The following is a 17,431-nucleotide window of genomic DNA, read 5'->3' as shown; positions in this document are numbered from 1 at the left end:
GTGAGTTGCTGGGAAGTGCAGGGCAAGACAGGATAGAAAGATACAAAAAACAGAGAGAGGGAAGTATGTTCGATTCTTGTTCATGTGAAAGACCAGCCTTGCTTTAAAGGGTGTGCTATAATCTCTTGAGATCAAAGTACATTTTCTCTCTTTTTTTGTAGATGCACATTATTATTAGCATCAAACAAACAGATGTGCAAGACACGTCTACGTGTGGCACATGGGAGCCACAACAGTCTTCTCAGTGGACTATGACATCGGCTAGGTCCATACTCGGTTCTCAACTGGCACTTCTCCCTCTGCACACGACTGTTTATATGGTGGTTTGTTCTCCTTAAGCTCCTTGAAGACAGAAAATAGAGGCTGTGTTTATCTTTGTGTTTATCACATTTAACAACCTACTGTGACAGGCAGCCAGTAGGTCCTTAAATGTGCATTACTCGATATCTTTTTAATGCTTACATGTGGGTCCCCAAGATGTAATGGCAGCTCTCCATGTAAGTGCTAGGTTAGGTATTTGAAGAAACTGCCTGGACAATCCCAAGGACAGAGGAGCCTGGAGGGCTACAGTCCATGGGGTTGCAAAGAGTCGGACACGACTGAAGCGACTTAGCACCTAGCATATACCAACTGTCAAATAAGAGACTGAATAAAGTAAAGGCTTTGAAACCTCTGAGAGAGTGAACATTTTATATATATGTATATAAAGTATTTTTTAAAAGAAATAAAGTTATCGCCTGCTTTTTGAATTTTATTCTTATGAAAGTTCTGCACCAGTTTTTCATGGCTGAAAGAAATCAGAAAAGGATTTTTGTTTTTACAGAAAAAAATGAAAATTGTGTTCAGCATCTGCTGAACTGCAACCCCCAGGAACAAGAGTGGCCCCGCCAAGCTCCTCACCCAGAATCTACACTCAGCACCTCAACACCCAGCCACCATAGCTTTGAACTGTCTGAGTATCTGTGCTTTATCTCGATTTATTTTTGCATCCATTAATAAGATGTATCCTAAGATATGTGCTTCTTTGATTTAAGCCACTTCAGCTTCCAAAAGTTTTCATAGGAACACTCTCCTTCTTGGTATCAGGGGAAGCTTGTAATGTGTGTCTTTGATTAAACAGTGTTTCCCTGCATACAACAGGGCCTATCTTTAACCACTCAAAATCAATATTTCACTGGAGAAGCTTAATGTTGGTTCATGTTGCTAGTGTTATTTCTTCACCTGAGTCACCTCCCTATTCACCATTCTTCATAAGTTTAGCAAACTTAGCATATATGCTTAGATTTCAATTCTAAAGACCAGAATCACAGCATCCATTTCTACTGAATGATGTTTCTGGGTGCTGGCTGACAGCCAATACTAATACTACTTGGCTGCAGTGAAGCTAAGAGGAATCCTACTAAAAGAGAAAAAAATCCTAAATAACAGATATGTTCACAAGTTGCTCTCCATTTAGTATGCAATCTGTTTTTAAATATGTGATTCTTTTAATCCAGAATTAATATAAAATATAAATTTATTTGCATTTCAGTACAGTCTTACATATTTTAAAAAGAAACTAAGTTTTCTATTGTCCGTGTGTGTAAGTTTCCCACCCCCCCAAATGTCATATTGTACTTTTGGGAAGGAATTATTTCGAGATTTGGTAGCCTTTTTCTGATAAAGCAAAAAGAAGCCACTGATTCAAAAGCATATGTCTGTTTCCTCAAACTTTATCCCCTAGAATTAATGGTCCTATTTCAAAGTTTCTTCTTGCCATCCAGACACCTTATTTGCCACTGAACTAAGAACAGGTGTAGCCAGCACCTGCATAATCTACTACAGTGAAATCCTGATATTTTTAAGATCTAGAAATTTAGCATTGTCAAGCACAGAGCACCTAGGTAAATGCAGTTGGAGGCAGCCACCATACGAAGTCTCATTTATGCATGTAACTGTAAAGACACAACTTCAGTTTCTGTCTTTGGCAGAATTAATTTTTTAAAAATCTATCAAATGACAACATCACTTCATGAAAATGATATGAATGTATGATGGTATAGGTTGAAGCTGCCTGGGAGGGTGAGGGATGGGACCAGGGTAAAGCAAGAGAGACTTTTCAGGCATGAACTTTAAGGAGGCATTCCCTCTCAGGACCCTGCAAGGGCCTTCTGTGCAGGCATCTTCCTTAACTCACTGTATTACTGGTTTTGCTTGATAGCTTGTGTAATACGTATTTTAAAGAGTAAGTACTGACTCACTTTTATGGCAGAAAGTGAAGAGGAACTAAAGATCCTCTTGATGAAAGTGAAACAGGAGAGTGAAAAAGTTGGCTTAAAGCTCAACATTCAGAAAACTAAGATCATGGCATCCGGTCCCATCACTTCATGGCAAACAGATGGGGAAACAGTGGAAACAGTGGCTGACTTTATTTTTTTGGGCTCCAAAATCACTGCAGATGGTGATTGCAGCCATGAAATTAAAAGATGCTTACTCCTTGGAAGGAAAGTTATGACCAACCTAGACAGCATATTAAAAAGGAGAGATGTCATTTTGTCAACAAAGATCTGTATAGTCAAGGCTATGGTTTTTCCAGAAGTCATGTATGAATGTGAGAGTTAGACTATAAAGAGAGCTGAGTGCCGAAGAATTGATGCTTTTGAACTGTGGTGTTGGAGAAGACTCTTGAGAGTCCCTTGGACTGCAAGAAGATCCAACCAGTCCATCCTAAAGGAGATCAGTCCTGGGTGTTCATTGGAAAGACTGATGTTAAACCTGAAATTCCAATACTTTGGCCACCTGATGCAAAGAGCTGACTCGTTTGAAAAGACCCTGATGCTAGGAGGGATTAGGGGCAGGAGGAGAAGGGGATGACAGAGGATGCGATGGTTGGATGGCATCACTGACTCAATGGACATGGATTTGGGTAAACTCTGGGAGTTGGTGATAGGGAGGTCTGGTGTGCTGAAGTTCATGGTGTTGCAAAGAGTCAGACACAACTGAGTGACTAACACTTTCACTTTCTTTTATTGGCTCATTTTATAGATAAATTGTGTAGATGTTTTTAGCCCAAGTGCTGGTTCCATCCAAATCACATTTTCCAATATGCATATATATTCACACATGAATTGTCTGTAGGCATGGAGGATCTGAAGAGGCAAGTGTGCCAAGAACTGTTACAGAGAAACAGAACTGTCTGACAGAATTAATGAAACAAGCTTTTGAACTGTTGAGTAGAAAGCAGACACTGTCATCTGTGATACCATTTGGACAAGATGTATGTCTCCCTGGGCATCTCAAACAAATCACCATGTACAGAGCTCCCTGCCTGGCATCGCTAAAGAATTACCTGGCCTTCACACGGAAGACCTCAGAACTCCCTTTGGAGTTTTCCAAGTTGAAGAGATATCCACACTATTGAAAACTGGTTGCTATGAAAGAATAACTCAGTCTGAACTAAAATGCTTTGCAGACCATGAAGGAAAGTGGCAGAGCTGTAAACACTAATGGACCTTGTAAACAGTGGTTTCAGACATTATATCCCACCACTGTGGCAATGAGTTTTTTTTCTTTCATGTCAGTTGCAAGCCCTACAAAAAGTCACTGGGAGCTTCACTGAACGCAAATGATCAATTTTATGGAATATAAGAGGGAAGGGGATGTCAGGGAGACTTAAAATGATACTTGCATTCAGACTACTTCAATTTTTTAAAAAATCTTTTAAGTGAGGTTCAACTCCATATTAGAAAGGTTATTTTAGGAAATGTTTAAATGACAAACCTGATTTCCATGAATTTGTTGTTCAGTCACTCAGTTGGTCCGACTCTTTGCAACCCTACAGCCTGCAGCATGCCAGGCTTCCCTGTTCTTCCCTTTCTCCCAAAGCTTGCTCAAACTCATGTCCATTGAGTTGGTGATGCCATCCATGCCATGAATAGATGTTAACATTAGAATCCAGGGTTGTTCCATTTGATAATATATAAGAATGGGAGGAATAAATGAAGATAGGTCAAATTTAAACATCGAAATGAATGTTATATCTTAGAAAATTAAAAGATATAAAACATTAAGTCACATCTAAAATTCCTGAAATCCCAGTCTTGGAATGATGAAAACTATCATATTTTTAATTTTGACTGAATGACATAGAAGGCATAATGAAGGCAAGATCCATATATATGGATATAAATGTTCATATAAATACATAAATACAAATATATACCTAAATGTATGTATATGTGTGCATATGTGTGTTGGGGGGGTACAGACACACTTACATGTAACACACCCAGACCACAGTTAGTCTTATGAAGGCAATATTCTCTAAAGACAGCTACTTATTTTGTTTTCCTGCTTTTGAACCCAGTACCTTTACTGAAATCATCAGGTAGAATCCTTTCAGTCCTTCTGTGTCTGCAACAATACAAGTGCATCTATAAAGTTGCCTACAAGAGTTCCATAACTTAGAGCTTTAGGAAACAATAAAAGACTTCATGGAGAATGATTGAACCAGCATAGTAAAACCTCATATTCAGTTTTACTAATCAATAAACAGATGCACTGACACTGAATTACCTTAGGCAAGTTACTTAACATCTCTCAATTTCAGTTTACTCCTGAGGATCATAATGGGAAAGAATACCTTACTATTACATGATGATGACATAAAATAATACAAATAAAGTACTTGGCATGTACCTAGCTTTTTAAAATACTAGCTATTTTTTCATCATCCATATCATAGAAAATAAACTTTCTCCTCATTGAGAATTGGTGAAAACCATTAGTTGGATAGGATACGAAGCATCTGATTTATGGTTTTCTTTTAATCTCTGGGTTCTGCTTCCCATGTTTGGAGTCCTTCACAGTGTTCTTCTCCTGGGGGTAGGATGCCTCCCAGCACCGGGGCTGAGAAGTCTCAGATGTTATCTGCAATATCTCAGCAGTTCCCATTCAATATCCCAGTCTTTTGTCTCCCACGGTACATGATCTTCCAACTCTCCTCCAAAGTGCCCCTCTGAATGCCTGCCGAGGATTACTCATGTCCCTGAAAACGGCTTCTCTCTTCATGCCTCCTGTCGCCACCCCGTCCTCTCTGACGGCTGCGTGCATGACACCGTGCACTCCCAGATCTGTGTCCCACCCTTGGTTCTGCTGCGGGCATGGGAGGAACCTGATGCCATGACATTTCCGGTAGGAAGAGTCACCTCTGAGTTTGGTCACTGCTGAAAAGAATCCCCCATTGTGTGATACCCAAACCATGATGCCGTCTGTTTGGCTCCACTGAACGTCGATCTGCTTGGCGAGAGCAGCCAATAAAGCTCACTTTTTACAAATGTCATCCCTGATTGGTGTCTGCTGCAAAATGCTTAAGACAGAAAACATCAGACATAAAAGATATATAAAACATAAAAGATACTCCGGGGGCCAGGTATTAGAATTACCATGACATTTCATCACCATCTCTATCACCAGCAAACACTTATACAGTGCTTCCTGTATGCAAGATACTGTTCTAGGCACTTTATGTATATGAATTTACTTCCTCGACAATAAGACTGTAAGATAGAAACTAGTATAAAACTAGTATTACCATTTTACAGGTGGGCAGTTTGAGGCACAGGGGGTTAAATCGGTTGCCTGTGCACACAGAAGAAAATAGCAACCCACTCCAGAGCTCTTGCCTTGGAAATCCCATGGGCAGAGGAGCCTGGCAGGCTACATTCCATGGGGTTGCAAGAGTCAGACATGACTTAGCAACTACACCATCACCACCACCAGGGACTCCAGTCCAGTCTATCCCCTTTAAATGGTATGTCTGGAATAAGATTACATGTGATCATTATACATAATGCTTAATATTGGTCATTCTCTAACCTTGAAATTTCAATCATTTACATACATGCAGTCACATCCACAGGAAGAGAAAAACTATTTAAAAATTACAAAAGGAACATTTTGGCCACTTAACATCAGAAATAACCAACTGGAAATAGAGTCACTTGTCTTGTAGCAGCTTCCCTAAAATAAAAGTAAATAGAAGAGGCAAAAGACTACAAAGCCAGACTTGTGGTACGTTTTATGCTTTCCCTTTGCAGTAGCAGAAAATGCAGGATAAATAACTATTTCATGAAACGCTCTTAGGAGAATTATGAGTACCTTTAGAAATAGCTGTAACACAAGTCAGCTCTGCATGTCTTGATTAATACTGCCATCTAATGCCCAGTGGAGAAATCCAAATTTAGTTTAGACTCCAAATATGTCCTAGTGCTGTCCTCCAAAATCACTAACAGAAATGGCAGCACAAATTGTATTATCGACTAGGACCCTTTAACTGCAGCCATCATTTTGAGATAAATTTTAGAAAGTTCAGGTTCTAACACTGCAGTCCAGTTTCAGGCCCTTTGATGTAGATACGGTGACTCACTATAAAGCTGATTTCATTACAACCTACAAGGTACAAGGCAAAACATCGCTCAGTGGTGACAGAAAGACTTGTTGATATAATCGATATTTAATCTGTTTTCTATTTAAATCTCTTCAAAGTTTTCACATTTTTCCTCTATTTCTTCTTCTTGAAAAGTGATAAAACCTTTCTCCCCTTGGATAAAACATTTCTTTAGAAATATACCGTAAGTAAATTTGAAATATTCTCTATATTATTGAATTTTTATCATCTAAGGCTTAACTAATGATATTCTCCTAATGAGACTTTCACAAATTATGACCTCATTCTTATCCACTTAGTTGAGAAACTCTTAGATAACTATGGCTATAATAGGCATGTATATATCACACCTAGAAGAATTCAATTCATGGGTTAAAGCTCACTCAAACTTCCAACTTCCTGAAAGTAAGAATGCTTCGGTTAGTGTACTAAACCACAAGCAGACCATCAGTTGGTTACTCAGTTTCACAAGGACCGTTCTCACACTTTGAGTGGGCCTCCACTCAAAGCCCAAGTGGCTTAAGGCAGGACAACTTGAGGAGTGTGCTAGGGAGAATCTGAGGATCAGAACAGGGGATGCCTAAGTGGGCAGTGAACTTAATCATGATTCATCCGTTTAGCATCCTCCTCTCCCCTTTGGGGGCTTCCCTTGTGGCTCAGCTGGTAAAGAATCTTCCCGCAATTCGGGGAGACCTGGGTTCGATCCCTGGGTTGGGAAGACCCCCTGGAGAAGGGGAAGGCTACCCACTCCAGTATTCTTGCCTGGAGAATTCCATGGACAATTAGAAATCTCTTTGATTTCCTGTTCTTTCCATTACCATTACAAACAATGTGGTCCAAAAACCATTAGGTAAGGCACAAAATAGATGTTCAAGTAGATGTTTGAGAAGAGCTATAACACCTTGGAGGAGGAAATGGTCACCCACTCCAGTATTCTAGCCTGGAGAATCCCCATGGGCAGAGGAGCCTGGTGGCTTACAGACCGTGGGGTCGCAAAGAGTCAGACACAACTGAGTGACTAAGCACACAGGTGGCGCTAGTGGTAAAGATCCTGCCTGCCCGCCAATGCTGGAGACAGAAGAGATGCAGGTTTGATCCCTGGGTCTGAAAGATCCCCTGGAGGAGGACATGGCAACCCACTCCAGGACTCTTGCCTGCGCATCCTATGGACAGAGGAGCCTTGTTGGCTACAGTCCATGGGGTCCCAAGAGTCTGAAGAGACTTAGCACGCATGCACACCTCCCTTTTGCCTTCAGTTCTGATGCCCATGCTTTCCTGCTGAGGCTGACAAGAAAAGCATGATGAACCTAGTGTCTGCTATACAGAGGGAAGTATGTCAGAAAGAGAAAAATAAATATTATATTAATATATTAATGCATATATATGTGGAAGCTAGAAAAATGGTACTGATGAACCTATTTGCAGAGCATGAATAGAGACGCAGACATACAGAACAGACTTTGGACACAGTGGAGGAAAGAGGCTGGAGTGAATTGGGAGAGTAGCATTGAAATATACACATTACCATATGTAATTTAGATAGCTAGTGGGAAGTTGCTGGATAACACAGGAGCTCAACCCAGTGCTCTGGGACGACACAGAGGGGTGGGAGGGAAGGGACATATGTATATTTTTGACTGAGTCATGTTGTTGTATGGCAGAAACCAACACAAAGTTGTAAAGCAATTTTCCTCCAATTAAAAATTTAAAATAAAATCAGTCTTTCAAAAAAATGAAAAACACGATCACAGTTTCCAAAGGGCAAAAACATCCAGGGCTAGATCTAGACTAATTCCATCCTCTGACATTTACACAAGTATCTAGGGAAAGGAGGAAAAGATGGTATCTAGGCAACTTCAAACCAGTTTTTTAAAGAGTTGATTTACTGTTAAAAATGATTCTGAAAGATGATAAAACATTGTCAAATCTGTAACTAAATAGCTATTTTTAGAATAGCAAATAGTTTGAATCCATTCAACCTATGCGGTTCAAATCAGTTTGTGGTTGGCACAACCAAGATCATTTGCTGGGGTACTTGGAACTGAGCACAAAGGAAAGGAAATAGCTTGACCTGACATTAATTAATATAATGTTGTTAGGAGCAATTTAGCCTGCTAGATCCAAGACCAAAATTCTTTGAGATTTAACCTTTCTGGTATGAAGTACTTCTAAGCAATTTTCAGCAGCTCCACGTGGGAATTCTTAAAATGCAGAACTAACATTATTAGAATAATGGCTATGAACCAAGAATGGGAAAAGGCAGACATTTATATTCACAGAGATAAATAATGGGCAAAGTAAATTATTAGCTAAATACCTGTTATACATGAACTAACACATCTCACTTATATTTATACACAAAGCATAATGTAAAAGGAAAAACAACTACACTAGAATCCACTCAAAGGAGCATAACAGTAGTTACTAGGGAAAAATGATTTTGATCATATCATTAAATTTAAAGCATTCACTTTAGACTCTGAACACAGCCCTCCAGTGGACCTTTTATCATAGGCTTAATGTGAAGAGTGCAAAAAAACTTGCAAGCTGATGTGTTTATCATCTCCAGATCACTTCACTCTTGTTTGGGATACTGAAAATACAAACACAGGAAAAAAATCAGCATTGCATTCCTCAAAACAACTTCAAAAAATGGGGAAATATAAGAAAGAATAAAGTGGGGGAAACCACTTGTACTGATTTTCTGCCTATTCAGGTTAGTGAATTTCATTGGCCATCAGGGATTATGTTTACCCAGTCTCTCTCTAGATTCCATGGAAGACAGAAACCAAGTACAAGCCACCAAAAAAGGTCTGCTCCCTTGAATCACAAAGGAGCCAAAGTGAACGTTTGAGTTTTATGTAAGTAATGATTTTCCATGTTTTGAGAAAACTACCTCTTATTTTCTAACCTTGATTTTTTTACCCTAAAAAATAGAAATCTCCATCCAGTAATTAAAGCTGGTTATTTTGTGTAGTGGCCCCTAACCCTTATGGTTCTTGATATCACATATCCCTATGGTTCTCAATATTACATATCCCAGACCCTATGGTTGATGCTACATATCCCTTTGAGAATCTGATGCTCTCCCCCAAGAAATCCACATTCTTGTACATCACTCCAGTGGATTGTCCAAACAGCTCATGGAAATGGGTACTGTTATTACCATTATTCAGTGGTAGAACTGAGGCTTAGTGAATTTGTGTGACCTGACCAAAGTCACAGAGCTGGTAAGCAATGAGGTTGGGACAGGATTTTTGTGTAGTAGCTGAAGGAACAGATAGTGGATTTCACCTGCCCAGGTTCAAATCCTACCTCGATCACTCACTATTTGTGTGACTTTCTGTCCCAATTTCATCATCAATAAAATGGAAATAAGAATAGTACTTCATGGATTTTTGAAGATTAAATGAAATAATGTATATACAGAACTTTGAACAGTGGCAGGCATGTAGTAAATGCTCAACAAACCTATTGTGTTATTATGATGTCTATAAACATTGTGTTCCAGATCCTATATTAGCAGTTTCAATCACAAAATGTTTTAAAGATAATGTTCAAGAAATATCCAGGAGGCACTTCCCTGGTGGTTCAGTGGTTAAAAACCTGCCTGCCAATTCAGGGTCCATGGGTGTGATCCCTGGTCTGGGAACTAAGAGTCCACCTGCTGCAGGGCAAGTAAGCTGGTGTGGAACAACTACTGAACCTGCACTCTGGAGCCTGTGAACCACAACAAGTGAAGCCACTGCAATGCAAAGCCGGTGTACCACATCTAGAAAGTAACCCCCATTCATCGCAACTAGAGAAAGCTGGCGAGCAGCGACAAAGACCCAGCACAGCCAAAAATAACTAAATAAACAAATAAATTTTAAAAATAAAACAAAGCCATATAAATTTTACAAAGAGAAATATCCAAGATATCACATACTTTTGTTTTCATAGGTTTGTTCTATTGATGTATCTTAGTAAGACTAATAGTAGTTTGTCTATGAGAGTTTTCTATGTTTAATTTTTCATTATTAAGTTTTTAGTTTGTCTACCTATGGAGTCTTTATCTGATCAAAGAATGCTTTTATGGCATGGCACTACATATAACTTGTAAGAAACAAAGCTTTCCATTTGTTAACTTCATATTAAAACTGATTTTAAACGGGAAAGTCAAAATTTCAGTGATCGGTTAACATTTGATTGTATTTTTCTTTAGTATGTAATGGAATCATACGAAATGTGTTAAAAGTCCTGAGGACTAACATTCAATAGCCAACAAAAGTTACTTCTAACAGGCAACTACAGAGTAAAAACACCATGCATGCATGCCAAGTGGCTCAGTTGTGTCCGACTCTTTGTGACCCCATGGACTATAGCCTGCCAGGCTCCTCTGTCCATGGGGATTCTCCAGGCAAGAATACTGGGCTGGGTTGCCATGCCCTTCTCCAGGGAATCTTCCCAACCCAGGGATCAAACCAGGTCTCCCGCACTGCAGGCAGATTCTTTACCATCTGAGTCATCAAGAAAGCCCCAAAACACCATAGCAGAGCTCAAATAGTAGTAGAATATCAATCAGGAGACCTAGATTCTGGTTTGGTTTTTTCTTCTAACAAGTTCTGTGATATTTGACATACATATATCACCTGTCTGGATTTCCTCATCTGCAAAATATAATCTAATACTTGGAGCTAACTTCTATAGTGGATGCTATTGAAACTCCACTATGGTGGACAATGGTCTCAAGCTTCCTCACATTTTCCCTCCGGAGGTGGAGTCTATTTCCCTGCTCCTTGAATCCATATTGGCCCTGTGACTTCCTCTGATTTGGAGAATTGAGCAGAGACATCTTTGTGCAGGTCTCAACTTGGGGCTTGTACTTTGGCTCCAAGATTGCTTCCCTCATTGCACAACCATCCTGCTGGATCAGGGATCAACAAATTTCATCTGCAAAGAGCCAGACATGCTAGTAGGGGAAAGGAAACTGAAAGTAGAGTCTTTTGAAATAAAATTAATTTTCAGGTTATTTTATTCCACTTCGTATCGTTTTCTTAAAAGTAGTGGAGTGTGGTTTTGACACAGATTTTTGCATTGTTCCCCTAAAATCTGTCCTATTAGACTTTGCCCCAGCATCATGTTTCTAGATGAACAGTGCTTCTGAATCCTGTCTCTAATTCCCCTCCTTTTCACTCACAGAGAGAAAAAAACACACTGATCCACCATCTCACAGAAAATTGATACTATTAATGAATTTATGTACATAAATTACATTGAGTCCACCTAATGAAGGATAATTTATAAATGTAATATATCTATCATCATTATTATGCAAACAGCATTCTGAGTATTTTGAGTAAAAAATAAAAAAGAAGACAGGAATATTGCCATCCACAGGTTCCCTGCAAACTGGGAACTGGGTAGCTGACAAAAGGGGACATCTGAAGGAAATCTAAAGAACAAGTAATGACAGCAGCAGGGTGTCCTTTCAAGAGAAGACATAAAGAATTGTCAGGGAGGAAACGTTAATAACTAGCAGAGTGAGGTGTGTGGAATGAATCGCTAAGAAATGTGAGAGAAACAGAAACAGCTCAAATCTAAAGGCTAGAAAGAGAAAATATAAGAACAAGAAAATATATTTATTAGAACAGATGACAATGATTCTTCTTGCTGTCTTCTGGAGATTGAAATGCTCAGAAAAATAATTCAGTGAAAAATAAAATCAAGGATGCCCTGAAAAACATTTATTGGAATGTATAGATTCTTAGATACTGCATAGTTTTTAAAAAATGAAAATTTAAGGTTAATATTTAATTTTTAAACGCTATCATTTCAAATGCTTGATTTCTTTACTTCTTCATTACCAGTCAACCAAAACCATGCTGTTGCGCTTGCTTTCTAAAAGGAATGAAGAAAGCAGAAAGAACATCCTAAAATACAGATTTCCTTTTGAAACCCTGAGCACTTCATCCAATTTTCTATATTTCAGTTTCCTCATCTCTAAATAAGAAAATCATGCGATGTTATACATTCTGTAATTCTTTGGCTAAAACTGAGTTTTTATTACATGAATGCTAACTGGAGGAAACATGCTAAATGGCATTTTAAAGTCAGATTGCTGTTTGTAACCTTAGAATACAACTTAGTAAAGCAATACTGTCTGAGTTGCCTGAAATCATAAACTAAAAGGACTCAGAAAAAGCTAATTTGGTACAGCTGGAAAGAAATCTAAGGATGCATGTTAATCTAATGACTGTTTAGGGTAGGAAATTATAGCTTAAATAATTTATATGAATTTGAATGTTCATTAAGGTTTTATAGCATTTCAAAGTGAGTTATTTTAAGACTGGGAACTAAAAATGGTGGCATTTTCCTTCACAGAAGCCAGAGCTAAGTAAATGGCAAAGCATAATTAATATACACATTACTTCATGAGTGTTTATCCAAACCAGGAATTACAGAAAATAATAAAGTATTTTGAGTAACATGTGTGTGAATATTTACAGGGAACGAACACTTGTTCATACAAGGTTGAAACAAGAATCAACTAGACACCCTTTAAAATTAGGAAAGCTTAGGGAAGTGTTTTCACAGATAGGCCTGACTTCATCATAATCAAGAGGAAGGAGGTAAACAGGAGAATGAGGATAAAGATGGCAAAAGAGACAAGAAACAGTGGTCCAGCTGTAGAAGGCAAAAACAGTGAGAACCCTGTACTCACATTGAGGGGGATCACCCTGGAAATAAATGCAGGGAAACAATTGTTCTTCAGAGACAGGAGGGAAGGGGGAAGGGAAGTACAAATAAAGTTAGTTACCAGTTGTCAAGACATTTGCTTTTTCACAGACTCCAACTGTGGTCTTTCCTCTTTGGATTTAGGGCTCCCCAGGTGGCGCTAGTGAAAAAGAACCTGTCTACCAATGCAGGAGATGAAGGAGATGCAGGTTCCATCCCTGGGTGGGGAAAATCCCCTGGAGAAGGAAATGCAACCCGCTCCAGTATGCTTGCCTGGGAAAGCCCAGGGACAGAGGAGCCCGATGGGCTACAGGCCATGGGGTCACAAAGAGTTGGGCACAACAGCAGACTTATTTATTTTTAATGTTTATTTATTTGGCTGCACAGGTCTTATGTGGGCTTAGTGGCTCAGTCGTGTCCGACTCCTTGCGACCCCATGGACTGTAACAGGGCAGGCCCCTCTGTCCATGGGGATTCTCCAGACAAGAATACTGGAGTGGGTTGCCATGCCCTCCTCCAGGGGGTCTTCCCAACCCAGGGATTGAACCTAGGGTCTCCCGCATTGCAGGCGGATTCCTTACCATCTGAGCCACCGGGGAATCACCAGGTCTTAGTTGTCTTCATTGAGGCATGTGGCATCTTTAGTTGTGGCATATAGAATATAGTTCCCAGACCAGAGGCCCCTGCACTGGGAGCTCAGAGTCAGCCACTGCACCACCAGGAAAGGCCCTCTTCTCTGGTTCTAAACCACTCCTCCTCGGCCACCAGCATGCAGAAGTGCTTTCAGGCCTCTTACATTCAACCTTGTGCCCCAAGCCCTATTTCCATTTTGATAACTACTCTCTGGACACTGGTACACATGGATCTGATTGGATTCCATGACTGATTTCTGATTCAGATTCCCCATATCACCATGGATATTCACATCTGAAATTTTCTCTATTTTTCACTTTCTTAAAACTACACACTTTTATTCCCAAGGTTGGGACTATTTAGTCATTAAAAAATGTTTGAATGGCCTAATCAATTGGCTATTTGATATATGTTACAGTCTAGAGCATTTTGATATAAAATACACATGAAGTAGTGGTATTAGCTAAGTCTTCAAATATAAATATTTGTATTTAGATTGCTTATTACTTAGGCATCAATTCCTTATGTTATATTTAATTCTGAAAAATTATGTATTATTAGATGAAAATATATGTAATTATATTAGTAACACAGGTTTAAAATAAATTAGCACATTATTAATATCAAAACTAAATATTTGAAAATTACTTTAGTGCATGGCTGAACATCTTACTCGAAGCTACTCAGTAAATTTCTACTAAATGAAAGATAACATTCTCCATCTCCTCTGATTATTTTGTTGCCAAATATTAGCCATTGTCACTTCAATAAAAAGATGAGGACTACTTTTCTAATTAATAAAATGAGTAAGTATAATTTACGAGTCCTTATTGAAACAGGTATAAAAGATTTGGGAGGGAATAAACAATAAAATGTTATTTTAGTTTCAGGAAGAGTTTGTTTCTTATTTGCTGTCCTCTGGAACAATTTAATTGCAACTGACCTTATGAAATTGAAGTTTCTGTAGCATCCACACTCTTCCTTAGGGCATCTACGAATCATTTAAAATGGATCAAAGTAGAGTGAATCCTAACTAACAAATCAGTTGCACTATTATTCATAAGTACTGTTTAAATGTTAGTGGACATTTTCTGTGAATGAAAAGAACATGGCTTAGTTAGATGATGTTATCTTTATAATTTTACTGGCAGTTTAAGTAAGAAAATGAAACACCAGCTGAAAAACAAAGGGTCATTTAATTTCCTTTGCATTGTTCAGTAATCTTTGTTTAATACTTTAATGAGAACATTCATGCCAAATTTATATAGATTTTTTCCACTTTGATCTCTCTACCTTATTAAATATACTCATTACTGGTATTAAATACAAAAATAAACTGCAAATGACCCACATATCACTTCTTTAAAAATAATTATAACTTAAAATGTTATAAATGCAGAAGAAATCTATTTGAGTCCTTGATTTTTGTGGCAAAGAGTAACATCTTTAAACTATTTGTACAAAGAAAAATGTTGATTCCTATACATATACATGGACAGTACAATGTCATACAGATGGGAATTACAACAAATGTAATAATATGTATAACCCTTATTTTTATTCAAGAACAATGATTTTTCACTTATTTAATTACATTATATTGAGTGTCTACAATATACTATAGTCACTGTACTGGGAAAAATTATTTAACACTTCAGATAACTAAAGATCTGATATGACTAAGCCTATTTATATAACTTCATTGTCTTTGAACTCCTTTTAATGAAGACAATTAATCTTCACATTTTGTATATGCATCATGGTATAGTAGACCAAGGATGGGTTTTAACACCAGATTGACTTGCTTTCAAATGATAGTTACATTACTTACTGGATATGTGATTTATGTAAGTTATTTAGAACTTTCCAAGCCTCATTTTCTCATCTGTGAATTATAAATGATAATATAGTTGGGCTTTTATAGGGTTGTGGTTTGCATGATGATTAGACACACACACACACACACACACACACACACACACACACATTGTTTATCATGAAACTGAACACATTATAAATACTCCTCAAAAGGGAGCTTTTAATAAATCTCAATGCTGTGATTCAGAAAGACCATGTACAGGGACACTGCATTAGTTTCCTCTTGTTGTAGTAACAAATTACCACAAATTTATCAGGGTAAACAACACAAATTTATGATCTTACAGTTCCATAGATCACAAATCCAACACACAGGTGTCACCAAGCTAAAATCAAAGGCACTACTACGTTGCTTATTGGAGGCTCAGGGAAGATCTGTTTATTGCCATTTCTAGCTTCACAAGGTATCTGCATTCCTTGGGTTGTTACCCCTTTAAAAAAGACAGTGACAGTGGATTGAGTCCTTCTCTCATCCATCTTTCTGTTTACAACCAGAAAAGGATCTTTGCTTTTAAGACTCACGTCATTAGATCTGTGCTGAGTTGCTTCAGTCATGTCCGACTCTGTGCGACCCTACGAACTGCAGCCCGCCAGGCTCCTCTGTCCATGGGATTCTCCAGGGAATAATGCTAGAGTGGGTTGCCATTTCCTCCTCCAGGGTTTCTTCCCTACCCAGGATCAAACCGGCGTCTCTTATATCTACCTGCTCTGGGAGGTGGGTTCTTGACCACTGACACTGCCTGCGAAGCATGATTAGATTGGACCCCCATTAGGTAATTCAAGATAACCCCCCCTAACTCAAGGTCTGTAACCTGAATCACATCTTTGAAATCCCTTTTGCCGTCTAAGGTAACAGTTTCTGGAGGTTTGAGACTGGACATCTTTAAGACCCATTACTTTGTTTATGACAGGCACGCAAGGACCAGCTGGGAGGCATCTTATTGTGGCGCAAGTGGCAAGAAGTCAGACGTAAGTGCTGCTCGTCCTGGTTATCCTTGGCAACATGTAAATTGATCATAAAGAAGCTATCGATTCTTCTTCAGCCTACATGAAAGCACACTTAGAATATCGTCTATTAAATTATAAGTGATCATTACACTCTTTGACTACCTATAAGAGAGCAGTGTACAAGTGGAATTCAGAACTAAAAGTCAGTCCATTTACAATGAAATCCTCAAGGTCTCTGGAACTACCTTCCTACCAGAATCATTATAGCCCATGAATGTAACTATCTGGAGCTTTACTGTTTAATCACTTTATGCTGTCTGAGAATATCACACTATATGTTCCTCTCATTCACTCTCAGGTATAAGTGACTAATAATATCTTAAAAACAAACAAAAAGATGCAAGATGTCATGGACTGGTTCCAGCAGCTTTGTCTGGATAAAGTAAATGGATGATTCTAAGTGGATCTACCTAAGTCGTGAGGTCATGCCACTATCTCACATTTTCTGGCTTATGAGCAAAGATGTAATCAACAATTCAAGGAAATCATTTGGCTGCTATGATTAATTCCCTTCATCTTATAAAGGAAATAAATATTTGCCATTTTAGTAAACACTAAAGTAGAGTGGGAAATCTATTTGACTTAAAGAATTGAATGCAAATTTATTAAAAGTTTACAAATAGTTTTGGTATATCTACAAAATTCCAGACACTAAGTTAGGCACCAGAGCCTCAACAGATGAAATCAACGTTGTCTCAAAGAGCCTACACAGTAATGAAGGTTGAAACCCTAGAGAATACCGTTCTAGGCCCTCATGTAAGCCACAAG

The sequence above is a fragment of the Odocoileus virginianus genome, chromosome 8, assembly GCF_023699985.2.
Source record: "Odocoileus virginianus isolate 20LAN1187 ecotype Illinois chromosome 8, Ovbor_1.2, whole genome shotgun sequence".
In the NCBI taxonomy this organism is placed as follows: domain Eukaryota; kingdom Metazoa; phylum Chordata; class Mammalia; order Artiodactyla; family Cervidae; genus Odocoileus; species Odocoileus virginianus.
This window is presented reverse-complemented; position numbering follows the sequence as displayed.